Source organism: Periplaneta americana, chromosome 14 (assembly GCF_040183065.1).
Source record: "Periplaneta americana isolate PAMFEO1 chromosome 14, P.americana_PAMFEO1_priV1, whole genome shotgun sequence".
NCBI lineage: Eukaryota > Metazoa > Arthropoda > Insecta > Blattodea > Blattidae > Periplaneta > Periplaneta americana.
The window spans coordinates 96,647,094-96,661,974 of record NC_091130.1 but is presented as its reverse complement, the minus strand read 5'-3'; the positions used below and the strand labels follow the sequence as shown (position 1 = coordinate 96,661,974).

Sequence of the window (14,881 nt, the reverse complement as noted above, 5' to 3'; positions counted from 1 at the left end):
GTCTTTACTCAAGCCCTCTGCCGAATCAGTTCTCTGATTTCGACTACCTCGGCAGTAGCATGCTTCATGTTCCAGCTGTGAGCAACGAACACATCTGGGAGTAACGTAACATTCCCTTGCTGCACGTCCTTCTTCTTCTTCTTTTGGCATACAGTTCTTATAGTTTAGCTAAAGCCTCCTTTAAAACAATAGCCCAACCACTTCTGTCCTCTACCCTCTTCCTCCATCTCCTTATTCCCACTTTCCTCAAATCTTCCTCAATATAATCTAATCATCTCAATCTGGGACGACCCTGATCTCTCCTTCCCTCCAGTGTTCCAGTGAAGATAATCTTCGCCACTCTTTCGTCCTCCATTCTAATTAAGTGACCTACCCATTCAAGTCTTCTAATTTTTATCGAAGTTACTATATTAAGTTCTTTATATATTTGTTCTAATTCCAAGTTACTACGGATTATCCAATTATTTTGTTCTTTAACAGGACCATAAATCTTTCTTAGAATTTTCCTTTCCCATCTTGTAAGTTGTTGTTGTTTTTCAGTCATGGTCCATGATTCACACCCATAAGCCACTATGGTTTAATTATTATTTTGTATATTAGTAATTTTGTCTGCTTAGAAATATACCTTGTTCTCACGACTTTCCCTAAGGCATAATAACATCTACCGTATTCCCTGCTGAAATTCTAGCTTTTGTATCTTTACTGCAATCATTGTCCCATGTAACCACTGAACTCAAGTATTTAAACTCATTACATTCCTTAAATTGCTCTGAGCCAATAGAAACCATCTTATTTTCTTCTGTTCTTATCCTATTTTTTGATATGTTCATAAATATTAATTTCGAGTCCAATCTCTTTTGCGATCTCCTTTATTTCCTCATATACTTCATTTATTGCTGATGCTGATCTTGTTATTATGACATCGTCTGCAGAGGCCATGTATTGCCTAGTTCTATTTATTATACTGCCACCTGAATTTATAACAATATTACGTATAATTTTTTTCTAAGGCTATGTTAAACAACAATGTTGAAAGTGAATCTCCCTGTCTAAGACCATTTTCTGTCACAAAATCATTTGATAATTTCCCATCAACTTGGATCTGATTAACTGTTTTCTTTAACCACTTCCCTTATTATCCCAAGTTAACTCGTCTTGCTAACATGTGTCAAAATTTATTAACCTGAGTTAACTCGTTTGAGTCCCATTGTCTACTTCATAGTGATTTTTTAAGAATGTAAGAAAATTAGTGATGTACAGTAATTCTGCAATATTAAATGACCTCTTTACGAAAATAAAAAAATATGACACTTTTTTTCACAAAACTGGTAAAATAAATAGTACGGGAAGAGGTTAATGTGATTTTAATTATATCTGTAATCTTTTGGGGATACCAAATTCTTACATTATTGTGTACAGTTGTTGTCGATTTATGCTGTCATAAGCCTGTTTAAAATCTATGAACAACTGATTGGTTCCAATATTATATTCATATGATTTTTTAAGTATTTGTCTCAGTTGAAATATTTGGTTAAGGGCAGATCGACCTTTCTTGAATTCGCTCTGGTAATCAACTAATATTTCTTCTGTAGGTATACCTTTCCAGATATTTTGCCATAGCATTTGTAAAAATTTTGTGACATTTAATATGGAGATTGCTGCATGTCCTACCTTACTTTATTTGTTTAGTCAACTGTCTGAAGACAGGTTGGAACCTCATAAGTGACACTAACAAGGCATCAGGTTCAATTCTCGGGCTCTTTTTATTTATTATTATGATAAATGACATTGTTTATAATGTACCATCTACCTACTCTTCCAGTTTTGTATGCAAGTGATATGTCTTTTATAAAAGTAAATCAAGATTTTGAAGTGTTAAATGCACATTGTAAAGATATTATGGAAGCAATTGAATATTGGTTTGTCAGTAATGAATTTGTTTTAAGCAAGAATAAAACTCAAGAGAAATGACGTTTAGTCCTAGAGCAATCCACATACATTCTCATCTGTGAAATTACTTGAATTCAATTTAGATAAAAAAAAACTGCTATGGAATGAACATGTATCTTTTGTCTGTAATAAGTTGTCTCGAGTTTTGTACATTCTTCCAAGACTTGTGAATTGTGTAAGTCAACAAGTTATTATGAATGTACACTACTGTTTGTGAAAAGTGCAACACCCAGAAAGAATGGCCTGAATGATTTTAAATTCAGGAGATATGTACAACAGTATACCACCAATAACTGATTACATTCGCAGAGAGATGACGTACACATAGGCCCAACAGTGACGTCTCTTGTGCCATCAGTAACGTCTGTGTTATGCCTTGCTCAGTCAGTGCAGAACTTCTAAACGAATTGGAAACGTGAAAGCTAGTGCAGGTATGCCTCGTCGACGTGGAAGGTGCAATATCAGCACATGAGTTAAAACGGAGCAGAATGGTTGATCTCCACGAAGCAGGTTTGTCATACCTTGACATTTCGGCTTGTACAGGTCATGCTGCTATGACAGTGATGCATGTGTGGAACCAGTGGATAGAAGAGGGTCGTATGCAGAGACGAGCAGGTACTGGACCACGTAATGTGACCACAGCAAGGGATGACCGCCATCTTGTCTGCATGGCCATGACAGACTGTACACCTTCATCCACAATGTTGAGTCGACGTTGGAGTACTGCAATGGGTGTGGACCTGCCTGCGTCAACAGTTCGTCACTGTCTTTTGGGGACTGGACTAGTGGCTCGCATGCCGTTGCATTGGCTTCCATTGTCCAGAAACCACCAATGCTTCAGACTGCAATGGGCACGTGAACGCCATCACTGGTATGCTGAGTGGTAAAATGTAGTGTTTTCAGACGAGTCCTGCTTCAACTTGTCAGACAATGATGGCCACATACGTGTCAGACGCTACCATGGTGAACGCAATCTGAGAGCCTGCAGTGTTTAGGCGTAGCAGACAAATGCCTAGTTTGATGGTTTGGGATGCCATTGGATAAAATATTCGATCTCGCCTCCTACATATTCAGGGCAATCTGAACAGCAACTGCTAAATTAGGGAGGTTTTAGAGCCTGAGGTACTGCCCCTCCTTCAGCCAACTCCACATGCCATATTTCAGCAGGACAATGCCCGGCCACATGTGGCGAGGATTGTGCAAGCCTACTTCGAAGAACGATGGGTATCACTGCTTCCTTGGCCTGCACGTTCGCCAGACATGTCGCCCATCGAACATGTCTGGGATATGGTTGGTCGGCAACTTGTTCATCATGGTCCTCCAGCATCCACTTTTGACACGTTGTGGACTAGCATACAAACTACGTGGAGGGAGATTCCCCAGGAACATATCCAGGGCCTCTCTGATTCCATACCACTCTAATTGCAGCATATGGAGGCTTCACACCATACTGAAATCTCACGGTACAGATCAGGTACAGTTCTATAATTCTAATCATTTCTTGGTGTTGCAATTCCCACAAACATTAGTGTATATTTTGGTCTTTTTCATTGTCATTTATTTTATGGTGTATACATCTGGGGCCATTCGTCTAGTGTCAGCAAAATTTTTACAGGTATTGCAGAAAAGAGCTTTATGTGTCATGACAAGAAAATCTCATTTTGAACATTGTAAAAGTTTATTTATTAATTATAAAATACTAACTTTTCCTGGAATTTATATCTTTGCTCGCCTGATTTTTACATCAACCATTCATGATTATGGCATTAGATCATGCGATGATTTGAGTTTTATATATTGTCACACTTTCAAAGCACGGAAAAGTTGGGAAATTATGGGAATAGAATTTTTTAATGCCTTACCCATTAACGCCAACAAATGTGTCATTCTTTGCCATTTTAAAAATCTTCTCTTAAATTGGTTTGTAATTTTAATTATTTAATAGCCAATAAATATAATTATTATTGTTATTATTATTATTATTATTATTATTATTATTATTATTATTATTATTATTATTATTATTATTATCACTCTTGAGGCAAGCTTTATCCTACCATGTTGTTGTTGCTTAGTCAATCCGAAGACAGGTTTGAACCTCATGAGACAACTAGGTCTGGGGATAATGGGGTAGGATGGCCAGTTCCTTTCCCTCTCCAATGCATACATCGCCGATTAGCTACACTAATCAGACTTCAGATCCTACCTTATGACACCTTAAATAAACCAGGTAAGGCCGTGATCCTTTCTATAATACTGGCTCTAAAGTCCCAATAGACATTTCCCTGAGTCACACGAGGTTTTGCGGTCAGGATACTTAGTTTGATAGACTGCCTCTTAAATCTACCAGACAATATAGCTCTTTCTTCTTCCAAAGCCAACTCGACAGCATCTGGGAGAAGCATTCGCTCATCCTTGACTCATACTACTGTTTGGATCCTTTTGTCATGCAACCCATGTAGAAAACATGCTTTCGAAATATGTTTAAGAAATGCCATTGCTCCTTCATCATCATGAGCAGGTAATAATTTTATCATGGTTTCAGTCAAATCTGCAAACATCGAAATTGATCCTGCTTCCCCAGTTAGTTACACTTTCGGTAACACCTTCCTGAACAATTTACATGCAAATAAATCATTAATTCGTCACGTAATATTTCTCTAAAATGACTTTAATTTGGACCATGCGTTCCATTCTGATTGAGTAAGCAATTTAGTCTTAGCCTCACCTACAATCTTCGATTCTACAAATTAAAAAAATAACTGATGCTTGCATGGGGGAACGATTTCAATTTCCGTTTCCACATTATAGCTATAAAATCTCTAAGCTCTGATTTATTTCTACCAACAATCTTGGGAGCTCGTGTTACTGATGCATCGCTATCCACAACAGGAACATTATCGCCATTATCAGACTGAGAGTGTCATTAACATTCATGGCTGATATTAAATTTTCTAAGCTAGGGTACAAGTTATGACAAACCAGACTGAAGTATTAACAGTTTAAATTGGAACTTCTAAAATTTCAAATAATGTAGTCTTGTCGAAATTCGCTGAAGGAGGAACAAAGATTATTCTGATCTTACTTGGTTAGATGGACCTTCAGGCCTGGGGTGATGTCCAAAGCTAGGTGAAGATCTGTGAGAGTGCGAACTTTACCCCACAGTGACCTCCTCGGAGAACTCCTCTTCAGTTGAGCTCGAACTATGTTCCTCTACGTATAATCCCTGAAGCTGCTACCAGTCTTTCATTTCGTGTCCTTGGACGCAACAATAAGAAACGACAGTTCGTCGAGAATCTTGAATTCTCGTGTAAAGAAACCAATGAAAATGTATTTACAAGTTCAGTGATACAAGTAGGTATATGGTAAGTAAGTGACCACGGCCAGGCTATGCACAGAAGGTGAGAGAATGCCTCTTGGTACTGAATTTAACTGGAGGAACTGATTATAACCAAATATGCACCCATTGCTATTATTTTTAAACTTTCAGCAGTGGAACGTGTTAACCTAGCTAGGGACACTGAATAGACTGGGTTTAAAGTAGTATTTCCCTTAGGATTGGTCAAATCTAGGATCAACTTAATTTCTCATAATGCTCCCTCGAAACCACAACGCCTGTCTATATTTCTCACAAGTCCAGGTGTACCTTGCCTTTCATCTTCCATTAATTTTATCAGTCTTAGCTTCTAAGAAAGTTGGCTCAATGGTGTGAACAGAACAGAGCCATCTTCAGTTACAAGCCAGAGCATGAGTAGGTTTGGCAACGCTGAGTGGAGGCGGGCGGAGACGAAATAAAGGCATGACGTTTGACGTTTTAATGCTTTGATTTCATTATCACATGTACATTTTCGACATTAATTGATACAAAACTAAGTGTGTATGATCAAGATTCAGTGTATTGATGTACGTAATTTATTATGGAATCCGAAATGGTATTTTGAGTTCCAGAATACAGTGTAAGTACTTGCATACAGAAACTTATAACTTTAAAAAATTAAAAGCATACGTGTTTTTTATTGATGGTACAAGGGAAAATAAATAAATACTTAAAGAAATGTTACCTGTACCAAAAATAAATAAATTAACGACGTACTTTCGCAATACCCTATGTCAATCAATTACCGGTCACCATTATGTGGCTAGTAAATCGACAATGTTTTGCCGCTTTATGTTGTTTCACCTCTGACGTGAAAGGTCTAGGATATCACATACATTTTAATTTCATGTAATTATCTGTCGTACTTTTCTATAAATATTTCAGGTGCCTAGGAAGCCAGTTTTAGTTTTAACCTCGCCAGTCACCATAACAATACTGTTATCTTAAATATTTATAACTAATTTATTACAAAAGAAGTAATGTTAATAAACAAACCTTGAAAACCAACAAATTATAGGTAGTTCTGACGTGTAGCAGGCATTCCGAATCTTCAACAAAACTGCAACATTTATGAGATCACAAAACAGCTGTTTACAATGAACTTGAAAATCAAGGGCGTAACTTTATTGATATAGCAGGCGAGACCCAACAATTTGACTAGAATTCTGATACACCACAAACCACAAGACTATAAAAATGTAGTTTATACAATATTTAATATCTAGAAGAATAGTCAATCACTTTGTCATTAATAATAACCGTAAAAATTGCTAAAGACTGCAGCCATATTTTCATTTATTGTCTTATTTTTATTGCCAACACGCACTTAGTTTATAATATATCAACAATTAACGTTTGGTATGACCGCGAACAAAATTTCACGCACTTAGTTTATAATACATACTGGGTTCAAAAAGGGGAAATCCTCAAAAAGTTCCCGGAATTTGCTAGCATCATAGAAACAACGTACCTTAAACACTATTCTACAGCATTCCCTTCAAAATAGTTGCCTTCTGCAAGAACACACTTTTGCCAACGCGTGTAGAGTTCATGGAAGCAGGCCTGGAAGCTCTCGTCGCGTTTGCGATAACCCCTTCAGCATTGAATCTCCGTCCTTTCAGATGACTTTTCAGACGGGGAAACAGAAAGTAATCAGATGGTGAGAGATCAGAAGAGTATGGGTGGGTGATCCAAAGCAGTTATGTTGTGCCTGGCAAGAAAATTCTTTACAATAATTGCGCGATGAGCAGGTGCATTGTCATGCATAAGGAACCAGTTGTTTTCTACCCACTTTTCTGGACGTTTCCTTCTCACTGCGTCCCGGAGGCGACGGAGGATTTCTACGTACAATTCTTTCATTACAGTACGACCTTCTGGAATGAACTCATGGTGGATGAGACCCTGAGAGTCGAAGAAAACTTCCAACATAACTTTGCCTTTAGAAGTGTCCCTAGGAAATTTTTGCTTCCGAGGAGATGTTTTCGATTTCCACTCAGATGACTGTCGTTTAGGGACTGGGTCGTACAAGTAGCACCAAGTTTCATCACCAGCAATAATTTTGTTTAAGTAATCACCAGTGGCGTAGCGTCAATGTAAGCTAAAAAGCTCAGCTTCCCCAGTTAATAATAATTTCATAATAAACCTGCAGTTTATGGAGAAAATTATTTATTAATTTCAATAGAATTTATATTTACGCGTTAAATATTGTGATGCGGCAGCTCAGGATTATTTGTGATGCAGCAGTAAACAAGAAGCCTGCACACACCAGCTTCCAAGCAGACCGGTTTCTTCTGTGTAATCCACCCCGCAGATTTTCCATCCCTTTTAAACTACCCTAGTCGCAAGGCTCGAAAAGAAGCTAGCTTTAACATTTAAAATAAGTAGTTTCCGAGTTATTCCTTTTCGTCAGTTGTGTTCAGTTGAAGTGTTAGTGTGCATTGTGGCTGATATAATAAATAATGAGCGAAATAACAGTTCCTGACACTAATTTACTTGAATTTTTTAGGACAATTGTATTATCAAGACTGACTTACGAACAAAAGTGTGATTTAAAAAACAAATGACCGACTCCCTTGCTGTCAATGAAGGACACAACCAAAAGACAGACGCATACTTACGTAATGATACTAATATTGTGATTTCTCTAAGTATGATAGGGAGTGAGCTAATGTTATACGTATACGTGTCTATTTGTTGAGAGATATGTGTAAACCGTGAAATCGTATTTTATTACGTCTCATTTGAGGTCATGCCTTATTGGTGTTTCTTACGAGGTTCCAAGCAAATCTTCGACTGCTGACTTGAAATTGACTACTATTTATTTTAAGACTGTATTTTTGTAATACGTTTTCTCATATTGCATGAAAGACAACTTGAGTTAGCTTCCCCTGCTCAAAATTTCATGCTACGCCACTGGTAATCACCATCTTCATCAGCCATACTGATAATGTCCCCAGAAATCTCTTCCAAGCCAAATATATCAACCTATCATAACGAAAACGCGGTATTGTAATAATTGAATTAGCATGAACAATTGCTCCTGCAGTAATTCTAGTTTTTATTGCAGTACCATCCCTACGACTACTATATTTAGGGCCTGTACTACGATCGCCTGTTAAAGCTCCAGATTCGTATACTCCAGTTTAGCAATCTGGAAGTTAAATATTTTGTTCTGTACTACCAGCGGATTTTAACTGCAGGATTGTTATCCGGAAGATATAGTAATATTTTTATTACGTTGGCAATGAAGTTACTGAAAATGTAGTGAAATTTATTGCGTTGGTATACCTTTCCCCGCGTATTTCATGTTTATGTTCCGTGTTTATATGGTACTATTTATTTTGAGGTTTTATTGTAAGCATTATTGTTATTATTTATTATAATGCTGAAGCTCCAGCCAAGAAAATAACAGAGTGAAGAACAGAAAATTAGACATACTGTATGAAGAAACTTTACATGGAAGCAAAAGGTAAGATTTTAAAGGTTATGTTTCTTTTCGAATAGTAATAATTCCTACAATATGATAATATTTTGGTTTTAATTAGTAGGCCTAAAGAGGACGGGTGCGGGTTCCAGCAAAAGTGCGTTTTTCTCCATAATCATTGTTTTATTCATGTGTAACTGCACAAGAAGTGTAGGTGGCAATTATTTTTGTATTGTAATTAATATTAAGTGTGCTTTCAGTTTGTTGTATAGCCTACATTATTAGTGAATAGGGCCTATTTCGGTAATTTTTCTAGAAATAATGTACACACGGCTTCAAATCATGGGTCGAAGGCATAGTAACTCGTTTAAAAAGAAACGTTCACTGATACTGATAATAATGAATGATGTTTTTGGCCTGGGATTTCTAACCAACATTAGTACAGCAAGGTACACTGTTCCTAGTAAATTACCAATATTTCAGTATGTTAGGCCTACGTATTTTACTGTTAGTAAATGGGCGGATATTTTGTATTAGTCCTATAATACCATTCGATCACAGATAGGGCCCAACATTATTTTTTAAAAGAACAGCATGAGGTGGAGAGACGTTTCCACTAAAATGCAATATCTGTTGCTGCTACCAGTTCGACTATAATCACTCACTGTAATGCACATTCAACACCTCGTAAAATAACACAGAAACAGAAGATATTCAGTTTTTTCCAAAGTTTCTATGTACAGTATAGTCATGTTTGATATTGTACTGACAATCGTCCATTAAAAGCTCTTGCTTATTTAGGTATAGAAACTTAGATAAGGGAAAAAGAGAATTACAGTATATCTTCTAATGTTGTAGGTTGCATATGGAATTAACCTAGTTTTACTTCCTTTTTAGTAATATAGAATGAAGCATGGGAAGAATATAGTAACATCAGCACAAATACAAGGACCTGAAAACAGCTGAGAAGCAAATTTGAATTCTTGGAAAAGAACACAAAGAAAATTGCTGCTGCAGAGAGACAATGCAGGCTACAAACAATTGGAGCCCCTCCAACTGAAGCAAAACCAAATCCAAACTTAGCCAAGGTAAGTGATTTAATTCTCCTATCAATTGAGTGATTTCTCAGTGATTTTTATTCATATTCAATGCATAAGTTCACTTATATGTTAATTTATACAATTATTACATAATAAGCAGAGGAAATTGTATAACACAAGTTTGAATTCTTTTTATTTATTTATTTATTCATTCATTCACTCATTTATTTATTTACTTACTTTTGTTACAGCCGAAGTAGTAACTAAACCAAGTTCCACTGATACCAGTGCAGCTAATAACACGAATGAGGTTAGTGTGTAAGGAATTAAGAGTCAGAAGAAGAGATGATGAGCTTTAAAGATAAAAGAAAATATTAGATTCTTGAAAATTGTTATACAAATTTAATTTAATGTCGGTATTACTTTATAATACTATTATTTCTATTATTACCATTCAGGTTCACAGTGCAATTCTTTAGTTTTTGAAGTGAAACTGGACATCCCAACAATATCTCCAGGTAATTTGATTTATACTACAAAACATTCTTTCACATTCTACGTATGATCCTTTTCCAATCTGAAATAGCTGTAACATGTAAACACATTTTCAGCCAACATGTTGAAAATAAAACTAACACACATACTATATATGAAATCTGCAGCAAGCAGTAGATAAATTAGATGCAAAGGTTAAAAAAAAAAATGTTAAAATATAAATTGTGCATAATGATGAAATGGTCACAAGAAATGGATGTCATAAAAACTAAACATCATTGTATTATAATATTATGTGGGATTTGAGTGGGAATTTGAAATTTATAAATGTAGGCCTAAAAATAGAAAGTACACTAAACTGAAGAATTTATTTTGAGATTTCTCTGTAATGGGTTTGTAATTAGATTAGGCCACATTATGTTAAGTTGTATTTCAATTTTACCGTGAGGATTCTCACTTTGAAACTTGTGAATGATTTTTTGTGTACAGAAAAACTGAAAAATATCTTTTCATAAGGTAAAACAGAAACTGACTACACTCTATTTACAATAGAACTATTTGCTTGGTTTTCTCTCTCTCTCTTTTTTATTGCAGCTTCACTTTCTTATTGTTAAAAATGAGTTTGGATTAATAGCACATTAGAAAATACAATACTGTTACAGCTGCTGACTTTGAAGTGTCCACACATTTATGATAAAACATCATCTTTCTCCAGAATTGAATATCTTATGAATTAATTCCACTCTTAAAATATTACAGAGTCAGCTGGTGCAGCAGGTGAAGGTCTTCCACTGTACGGGTATTTACACAGTGTAATGAAAGTAAGTTTTAAGTGAAATTACTGGTTTATTCAGTGTAGGTAGTGTAGGCTAAACTCAGAAAGATCTGAATATAAGCATATATCCCTCTCTTAAATATTTCAGCTGATAATGGGATAATAGCTGATCGAGTTACACCCCAAGAATGCTTAAAAAAAAAGAAAGAAAGAAAGAAAGAAAAAGCAAGCCTCTGAGGAATGCATTAGCCACGTTGAAAAATCTTTCTCCATCTGTGAACTGTAAGTTTAATGTTGACTTACTTTTACTTGAGATGTTAGAAATTCATGAACTTCAGTACTATTACAGTGATTTCTTTAAAAAATACATTAGTTGAAAGTTGGATGCTAACATTATAACATAGAATGATTTGAAATAAAAGTAAGTCATATCCTCATGTTTGCAAAGAGATGGGGTTTGGAATATCAAAAGTAAGATTTGGAGTTTTTACATTACTTTTTCCTCCTCTTTAATGGGTGGTCTATCTACAAAGACATCTTCAATTAGTGGCAGAAAGTAAATGCTACAATAATCACCCATTCTTTATGTTTTAACAAAAAATATGTTTAATTTTGTTGACCAGATTTGTTTGACCTGGATAACTGGGAGATTACTTCTTCTCATCCTTCTAATGGAGTGATAATCTCTTGCAGCTGTTCTTGATCCCTGTGGTCTCTGGCCTCTGCTTTATCTGCTAGTCTTCAGGATTAGGTTCGAGTCAGGTGATAATTATTAGCTAATCTAAGGTTTCTGGTTGGGTTCGGGTCTGGTTCAGATCAGGCCGAGATGGGCCGGGCCTAAGAATTATGGCCCGTGCAGATCTCTAACAAATGGGGCTTATAGCTGAAGTTGGCTCTGCCACAGTTTTCCAAGTTTTGTGTATTTGCATATGTATTTGTGTTGTGTTTAATTACAGTTACTATGTACTCTTATGTATTAGCCTGTATATTATTAATTTGTAAATATGACATGTACCATAGCATATATAATGAGACAGTGGATGTAATACATGATTATGCTTATTGTGTCTCCTGAAAAATGTCGTGTTTTGTTCACACAAAATAAATAAATAAATTTTAAATTTAATTGCAGCTATAGTGCATCTCTCTTGTTTTAAGTACACATTCACAGAGTACCTGAATACAATTGAAGCGTCAGCTGGAACAACGTTGTAAGTTACAAAATTTTCATTCGGTGTGTTTCCGTGTAATAATGTTGTATGTCATGTTACCTTGCTATACTCCTTGGCTTGCAACTGTCCATCAATGCAGTACGTGAAATTTGTCCACTCAAAAGTTTGCTACCCTCATAAGAACAAAGTTGTACGCATATACACATTTTTGCAGCTCCTGTAAATTTTACCAAATATAATTTATAACGTTGTTCCAGCCGACGCTTCAATTAATGTGCCTCTTGAAAAATGTTGTTTTACCATATTTTGCTTATGTAAAATAAATTTGAATTGCAGATACAGTGCATTTTTATTGTTTTAAATAGCCTACAGTGTACCTGGTCATAATTTTTATAATGTATTTATCAAACCTTTGTGTTTGAATCATCTTAGCCTGTTAAGACATCACTGTGAGGGATCCAAGCAATAAAATATATATAAAAAGTAACGATATGAATATGTTTGCATACATGAATCACTAGGCCTAGCGTGAATGAAACAGCTCCCTTGCAAAACATAAATGCCAATTCCAAAACTTTCAGGAAATGAAGAAAAACTGTCACGTCTAAAATTTAATAAACTGTTACAGTTTGTTAAATAATAATACTGTATATAGCAAGCATATCTTAAGTCTGATTAATGAAATATGTTAGGCCTACTCCTACTGGTGAGCGACATGTGCAAGGAAGGAGAAGGGAACTTGCCACCCTACCACATTATCTCCTGACAGTTGTCTCATGAGTGATGCCTTATTGGTATTCCAATCTATCTTCGGAGAGTTGACTAAACAACTAGCAGACACAAAATGAAACAGTTCTAGGAAAACTTTAATCAAGACCTATAATATATACATAAAACCTGTATTAAAATACTATTCAGAAGTATTCGTAACAGCATCAAAAAGAGACAGAATCCCTTGGGGGGGGATAAGCCTTGCACTTAATTACTGGAGAAAATAAAACTACTCCCAATGAAGCATTAAAAGTCATCACTTCAATTAAACCAAGCAGCAAGTGCAGCACTAGCTCGATTGACAACAGTTCCTGCTGTAACTTCGTGGACCCCACAAAAATCTCCTACTGTTGTCAATGTTCTCCCAGTGGCATAGAATCTCAATACCAGTAGTAGTTGGTCCATTGGAGGTAAGGCATTATTTCTGGAAAAATGTATAAACAATGAGATTTGGTTACAACTTTACCGGTAAATCTTTACAATAGCGTTACCAAAAGAAGGCAAGGACTCCCTACAGGATAGCCTGGAAGAGAGAGGTTTGGATGTAGTTTTGATATTTTTTTTTTTTTTTAGACAATTGTAAATGTATGCAAATCATACTAACCTGTCACTAACTCGATCTTACGAAAACTTGTCTTTTCCCTTTAATTAGTAAGGAAACACAGTAATGAAATGAATGTGTTGCCCTTCCCTGCCACCTACCCTTCTATCTCGATAGAGCGATCCCGCCTACCCGTACCTCTCCACCGCACTCCACTTTCACAGCAACTTTCCACCTTTATTTGGGAAATTGGTGTCGGCACTCAATTTTTCTTTCGTTTATGGTACATATGACTTGACTAGAACCCAAATATATGAATACATTTGTATCTTAAAGTGGTAACGCAATTGTGAAGAAATGGTAGTTTACCATATAAAGGATTTTGATATATTATATACTGTTATTATTTTTTATATAAAAGTATTTTGAAACTGTTATTATTGTAGGTTGCCCTATATTATTATATCAATCACCTTCATACCTTGTAAGGGCAACAGAACACCTGCATGAAGCAACATTCTAACCTCACTTCTACTGTATTACAGGTTACTGTACTTCAAAGTAATTATTATAGTGCTATTATATACAAAATATTGATGTAATACCTACCGAAATAGTGTAGCTTATTATTAACTGTGTTCTTACGAGCTGTGTCTTGTTTCAGTTGATAATTGATTTCATGTAGTAGGTTTCGTTATTCGAAACTGTCTAAAAAATTTCTCGTCATCCCATTCTTCAAAATTATTTGGACGCGGCCTAATTCGGTTTGCTGTTCTGATACAACGAAGCATCTGCTCCAGAACTTATCATCAGAATCAGTATCAAAATTAAATTGATCCTTCAAATCACCAGCTGTACAACGTGCAGCCATCTTGATTTCAACACCGAGTTCCAACCTCCGGATAACGCCAATCTGCTACTCTGCCTCCCGGATTGCTAATCTGGAAGTTTAGCCTCCAGATTGCACATAACCAAAAGTCGTAGTACGCAATTACAACCCAACTTCCGGATAAATATGCCATCTGCCGGATAAGTTTAAACTAGAACTTTATCCGAGAGTCGTAGTACAGGCCCTTAATAGATGAAATTAATTAATTTTACCCATATACATAAATAATAAGTATATACCTTGTCATTCTTGTTTCTTTCTGTTCTGCCGACAACATTTTCGGAACCAACTTCTGAGACACGTAATGCATGTTGAGATGCTTGTGAAGAACATTGTGTACACTTCCGACTGATATTCCGACCTCTGCTGCTATCTCTTTTATGGTTTAACGTCGGTCGTCCCTCACAACATTACGCACACGCTGAGCGATTGCTTCATTTGTTGCAGT

General features: G+C 35.9%; 2 long non-coding RNA genes across 4 annotated transcripts; one reads left to right on the top strand and one right to left on the bottom strand.

The window, feature by feature from the left end:
• Positions 1-8,434: 8,434 nt before the first annotated feature.
• LOC138713606 (uncharacterized) lies at positions 8,435-12,916 on the top strand. 3 transcript variants are annotated; one of them, XR_011335940.1, is made up of 6 exons: positions 8,435-8,960; positions 9,648-9,838; positions 10,042-10,100; positions 10,249-10,308; positions 11,045-11,342; positions 11,754-12,916. It is a non-coding gene; the product is annotated as an uncharacterized lncRNA (long non-coding RNA). The 3 variants fall into 3 exon arrangements; XR_011335939.1 differs by lacking the exon at positions 8,435-8,960 and having other exon boundaries at positions 9,567-9,838; XR_011335941.1 differs by lacking the exons at positions 8,435-8,960; positions 11,754-12,916 and having other exon boundaries at positions 9,567-9,838; positions 11,045-11,106; positions 11,209-11,249.
• A 164-nt stretch (positions 12,917-13,080) lies between these two features.
• LOC138713605 (uncharacterized) lies at positions 13,081-14,627 on the bottom strand. The gene is made up of 2 exons (XR_011335938.1): positions 14,190-14,627; positions 13,081-13,427 (listed from the first exon to the last, which is right to left on the bottom strand). It is a non-coding gene; the product is annotated as an uncharacterized lncRNA (long non-coding RNA).
• Positions 14,628-14,881: the final 254 nt, after the last annotated feature.